The sequence below is a fragment of the Dryobates pubescens genome, chromosome 16 (assembly GCF_014839835.1).
Source record: "Dryobates pubescens isolate bDryPub1 chromosome 16, bDryPub1.pri, whole genome shotgun sequence".
NCBI lineage: Eukaryota > Metazoa > Chordata > Aves > Piciformes > Picidae > Dryobates > Dryobates pubescens.
Window position 1 is genome coordinate 22,218,905 of NC_071627.1, and position 6,459 is coordinate 22,225,363.

The following is a 6,459-nucleotide window of genomic DNA, read 5'->3' on the forward strand; positions in this document are numbered from 1 at the left end:
TTTTGTAACTGCATCTGCGAGATGGCAGCAGGCAGCTGCGTGAGTGCCGAGGGCCTTCCGAGAACAACTGCCCCAGAGAAACATCACCTTCTGGCCAGGATGCTGTAGGGCTTGTTGTGATCTGTGGAGGTTACAACAACAAGCACCTGGGTGTTTGTGGTCAAATACCAAAGTGTCTGGGTGGCTCCCACGAGCACCCGACAGCCTGCCCTGTGCCGTGAGTCCCAGCGCCACGGCGAGAGCTGGGTGCAGGACAGGGGTTTGGGTAGGACGGCCTGTGGTGGCACTGCATGGGGCACAGCTACTCCAAGCAAATCCTTCTGGCAGGGGCTGCCTCAGCCTGACACAGGGATCTGCCCCAGGGCCACTGGGAATTGCCCCAGGGCCACTGGGAATTGCCCCAGGGCATGAAAAAATGTGGTGGTTTCTCAGTTCCAACTGAGACCATTTGCGTCGGCTTTGTCCCAGAGCAGACAGAAAAGCTAGAAAAGGCAGGGAAATTACATCACACATTAGACAGTACAAGGCCTCCAAAGACTAATTGATCAATGTAATTGATACTCTGTTAAATCTCCTTATTTCTAACTTAAAATCTTGGGTTTAACAATGGGGGAAGGAAGGCTTGCCTCCGTGGTGGAGATCATCAGGGTCTGGGGCGTAGTGACAGTAAAATGGATTTGTGCTGTAGCATCCTGGAGAAGGGAGCTGAAGATTGTATCTGACATCCTGGACTTGGGCAATCTTGCAACACTGGAAACATTTAAAGCTAGTTTGAGCAATTGATCCCTACCTGTGTGCTGGGACATGCCCTAGCAGACATTCTTCTACTTAGTCATATTTCAGATGAGGAGGAAGCACCACAGCAACATGGGTGATTTTTCTGGGCTGTGCTGGTAAGTTTGAGGTTTTCCTTTTAATATTAATCAGTATATATATATATATAAAAGAAAAAAAAAAGCTTGATGAGCATTGTTGTGCTTGTGCTGCTGCAGTGGTGCTGTGTATGGTTGAGTCATTTCATAGAAGTGAAGCATACTGCCATCTACCAAGAACTGGAGGTGTCAGTAAAACCATTTGTAAGGTTGAAAAACAACAGAAGTGCTTTTAAACAGAAAAACATTCATTTGATGACTTCTATATATATCATTTGAAAGAAAGAAAGAAAGCTTTTATCTCCAAGTGTTTCCCTAAACTACTTCAACCCTAGGACTTCAGCTGCTCTTTCCCAGCCTTCTGTTCCTTGAGAGTTTTGCATGTTCCTGTCAGACATTTGTAAAACCAAGGTTTGCTTTGTGTCCTTAGAGGATAATTGCCAGTTAAAAAAAGACCCCCAAACCAAGCAGACTGTGTGCTTTTTACCTGTAAGACTAACATGAAGTATTTAAATTTGAAGCATGTTAAAATTGACTTCATGACACTCCCTCCAGTGAGCTCACGTGTTGGTCATCTGTTTGCACTCTCCCTTGCTTCTAGGATGCTTGCCTTGGCACCTGAGGATGCTATAGGAATAGCCAGATAGCCTACATAAGCCAAAGAAACCCCCCCAAAATAGTTCAATAACTGTGTTGAGGACTATCTTATTAGACTTCTGCACATCTCCTGCTTCCTTCAAATGTGCTCACCTAAACCAGTGCCAGCTGGAGGTCTGCAGGAGGCAAGGGCCATGACTCTTTTAGCCCAATTTAGTTTTAAGATGAAGCCACAGTCATAGCTCATGAGCTGAAGGATGAAGGCACCAGGGTCAAGCTGAAGTTCAAGGCAGCTCTGCAGCCTGATTACTGAGGAGTGAGTTGGCTGAATGGTTTAAAATGCATATTTTTTTACTTAGCTGATAGTCATCTTGGTTTTACTGCTAAGAAAGCAGCACATAGCAAGGCAGGGTGGGCAAATACAAGAGCCACAAGGCTGCTGCTAGCCAGCCCTGTGGGGTGGGGAGAGAAGGTCAGGAGGGATGAGGGCAGGGTCCCCAGGAGACACCTTGATCTTCACAAGTGAAGCTTCTGCTCCTTTTTCACCCAGTGTTACCCATCCGTATGTGACCTAATTTTCCAGCCTGAGCCGTGCAGGAGAGTGTGTGATGTGCCCTGACAGCTTGCATTTGTGTCCTTACATTTAAAGATATCTCCACTTTTTTTTTCCCCTTCCTTGCCCCACAGTGAGCTGCTCTGGCACACTGGGTGGAAATCACTGAGGAGGGTGAGAGAGGGAAGATGACCCAGTTAACCAGGGTAAAGGTAGACTCTACTTGTGCAGGTTGGTGCTCATTTCTGCTTTGCTTCTTTTGTCTTTGAAATAAGAGAAAATGGTAAACCCACCCCACCACCCCCACCCCTTCCCTGTGGGATGAGTGACAAGAGCAGGGCTCTGGCCAGGAGTTTGCTCCCAGTTTGGGGCTGCATCTCCCCTAGTCAGTGATCTCCTGACCTACTGGCCAAAACTCCCAACCCACAGGGGCCTGTCAGGTGTACCTGGTGCTCATGAAGTGCTTTGGGGGATGAAAGCCGCTCGCAGGAGCTTCTGCAGTGCAGCACTAATTGACACCTTTTTATCTCTGTCAGTTGTTTGATCCTTTCCTTCACCTGCTCTTTTTTCAAAGCCTGTGAGGTTCTCAAACACTCTTCATTCTCCCCAATTAATCTCTGTCTTTCCACCCCATTGGTTACTGCTGGTTTCCTCCTCCTCCAAAGAGCCAGGTGAAGGTCCCTGTTGTGTAGGCACTGCCATCCTCCCAGCCTCCAGCATTTTCTTCATGCCAGCCAGCCCCTCAAAGGGGGTTCATTGCTCCAAACCAGCATCACCGTCCATGGGAGCACAAAGGTTTCTGGTGGGTTGTTCCTGGCCAAAGCAGGCTGCTGTTGTGGGATGCCCATTCTGTGGACCCCTGTATGGAGCATCTGTGCTCTCCTCAGCCCACTAGCCTCATGGAGATGCCCAGATGAACAGAGATGGATGTGTTGGTTGTGCAATAATGTCTGAATATTTATTCTTTTATGGCAATAACATCCAGGGTCTCTGGGCATGGGGACCTCTGTGGTATAAGGTATTGCCCTAAAATAATCTTTTCCCTAAAGAGTTCATAATTCAGTGTTAATATTCCTCCAAAGTAAGAAGTACCTAGGGTTTTATTGAAAGTTGAAGCTGTTTAGAGTGATTTCCTTGCAAAGCTGAGGTATAACATGAGCTAGTGTCATACAGCTGGGGGGTAGGGAGGTTTGCAGCCCCAAAATATGCTGGACATACAGGTGGAGGTTCCCTCAGTCCTGATGAGCAGGGGCTATTCCCTTCTCCACTTGCAGCCCCCCCCCCCAGCTCGCTGTACCCTATGCCCTCAGGAGCAAGAAGCTTTCTAATCCTTGCCCTGAGCTCAGCTATGTGCATCTGCTGTGCCATTTGCTTGTTATTTTGCTGCTTCCCACGTGCTCCAGGGCTCACCTTTGCTTGGCTTTAATTTGGTCTTCAGCTGCCTGAACCCCTCAGGGGGACAAGAGCTGTTAATTCCTAAGAGAGCAGCTCTGCTGGGTTGTGGTTATGGTGCCACATCGTTGGGTTTGCTCTGAATCTGCTGAGTCTGTAACACCCTCTGGCTGTCTCAGGCAGTAAAGGCTGTGGCTGCCCACAGCCTTGGCACCTACCTGGGCTGCGTTGCTGAGGATCTTACAGAAGACAGCTCAGCAGCCCTGCTGTGCTCCAGCACAGGAAACCCTGGGCTTGAAAACCAAGTTGAACACTCTTTGCTGCTCTCAAGCCAGGGAAGCTCAGCAGGGGCATTGGGGTCCATTAAAGCAAAGCTCCTGTTGGCAGACCCATGCAGTCCCTGCATCCCAGCCAGCAAGGCAGTGTCCCAGGGTGTCACCCAGCTGGGCTTTCATTGTGTTTGCATAGGAAGGTGCTGTGTGAAAAAGAAGCCTTCTTGGTTGCCACCACATCAGCAGGTAGACTTTTTGTACCCCATATGTCTCAACTTAACCCCCAGCAGTGGTAAGAGCTGTCTCACCAGTCCTGTAAAGGGGAATAACCTCTCTGAGCAAACTGAGTGATAGCATCACTCTTCTGCTTATCAGTCAGCCCTGCTGCAGTTGGCAAATTGATGTTAAATGCTAACAGCTTCCCTGTACGACTGTGCCTCTTTAGGATCACCTGCTCCAGGCCATGGCTAACTATGCACAGAATCCACCAAAAAGGGGACATTTTGTCCCAGCAGAGAGGGGACACCCCAGCTTTGGGGCCTGGGGGGCTGCAGTAAGGAACAAACCCCCAGTTTGCCTGCATGCAAAGTGAAAAGTCTGTTGCAACTGCCTTGCTGCAAGGTGGACCCCACCAGTATGACCACGAAGCCTGAAAAGGCCAGCAGCTAACAGGGGTCTGGCTGAGGGGACTCTGTGGGGACACGAGCAGTGTGGTGCCCTCTTGACAGTCAGATCCTGCCAGCCTTTGGGAACTTGTAGCTTGACAGCAGCAGAACTTCTTGACGTGTTTTGGTGTAAGTATAACAACACTGTATTGTAGTTAACGTGGTATATGCCAATATGTCAGTAGTGTATACCAACTAGTTAGGGTTTGCTAATGTACTACATTTCAATAAAAAGCAATTTAAAAATACACAGCTTGTGAGCTTGGTGTCTCTGGAAATACAGGAGGAGGACAGCATCAGCTGAGGAAGTGGCCTCAAGTTGTGCCAAGGGAGGCTCAGGTTGGATAGTAGGGAAAATTTCTTCCCAGAAAGGGTTCTCAGGCACTGGAACAGGCTGCCCAAGGAGGTGGTGGAGTCAGCACCCGTGGAGGCATTTAAAAGATGCATGGATGTGGTGCTGAGGGACGTGGGTTAGTGGTGGTGGTGGTTTAGCAGAAGCCATGGGGTTGCAAGCTCTAGGCGAGAGGTTGGATGTGATCGCAGAGGTCCCTTCTAACCTCGACTGCAGTGTGATTCTGATTCCATGGCTCCAGTCCCTCCTCTATTTCTTATATATGTGTCTTAGAGGACAGTGTGGAGCAATATTGCCAAAAGATCCATTTTCAGGGAGCACTTGTCCCGCTCTGCAGTAAATGCTGTTTTACTTTGCTATAGTAGTGCCCAGCAATCTCAGGCCATTAAAGGCCAGATGGTTCAAAGTGGCTTATGAGCATACAGCAGACACTAATCCACTTCACCACAGCATTTGCCACCTAAGAGATGGCACATAGCAAGCAGGGGCAGGGATGGTAACACAGAGAAGGATCCTTCAGCAGCTTCTCCCAGTGCTCAAACCCTTCCTGCAGCACATCCCAGCCTGTGGAAACCAGCGTGCTGCTGCCAAACAGCTGTGCCATCAGGGTGAGCCCTGAAAGCTCAGCCAGCTGACAAATATTTATATTACAGTGGTGTACAAATGCTCCAGCTGGGATTAGGGCACTGCACTAACACAGAAGATGGATCATCCCAGGGTTAAAGGATTTAGAGCCTAAAGAAAACACAGCATTCCTGCTTTCCCAGGAGCTGGGCACAGAGAGAATAAACGTCAACATTTTCTGCTGTTCAGAGTTTGCAGGGAGACTCTCTAGTGGTTATTAAAGCAAGAATTTGGGTTTTAATGGTTATTAGAGCTCACTAAGTAACTGGGAAGCTGCTCTGCTGCCAAGAGATGAGAAGAAACTGCATCTCCTGCTCTCCTGTTTGCCACAAAGATCAACCTTGGACTTGATCACAAGTCTCACGTGGGCTCCAAAGCCCCAAAGTGAAGCTCAAAATGAAGCTGGCTGCCAAGAGGGTGGTGCTGGGCATCCCCACCCCATCCTGGCAGGGTGAGGGCTGGCTTACCAAGGCTGAGATGCTGGAGGTGCATGTGCTTCACAGCAAAAAGGGTTAATGAATTCTGAGCTCCCCAAAAATGAAGATGAAAGCATTGCCAGCTTGGGTAGGAGAGCTGGACATGTCCTCACTGAGTGGGGGACTGGGGACCACAGTGGAGGGCTGCAGTCTGGAGGAGGCTGTAGCCCCTTGCAAAGCTGCACTGCCAATAAATGACTGCATGGACAGTGGAAGGGAGCATTTAAATAATCATCTGAGTTAGTGGCAGCTCCTGTGAGTCCTACGGGGCTGCACAGGAAGGCGAAGGATAAGAGGAGAGGTTTATGCTGAAGGTGATGAGACGCTGGCAAGGTGGGAGATGCCCGACCCCTGAAACCAACCCAGGTCAGGTTGTTTGGGACTGTAGTTGCAGCTGTGCCTTGTGAGTGCAGGGGGGCTGGACTGGACGGCTCTTAAAGGTCCCTTCCAACACAAAGCAGTATATGACCTTTCATTTCCCTGATGTTTTACTACCTAAGCAGAAGCACGTTTCTCTGGTCATGTTCAAGGTTTTCAGTGGAGGGTGCCACCGAGAGGCAGAGGAGGGGACCCCGAACTGCCCGCCACGGCCGGTACAGTGAGGTGGCACTGGTCGCTCTCCGGGGAGCGGGACTCGAACCGGGGATCCCTTCTCT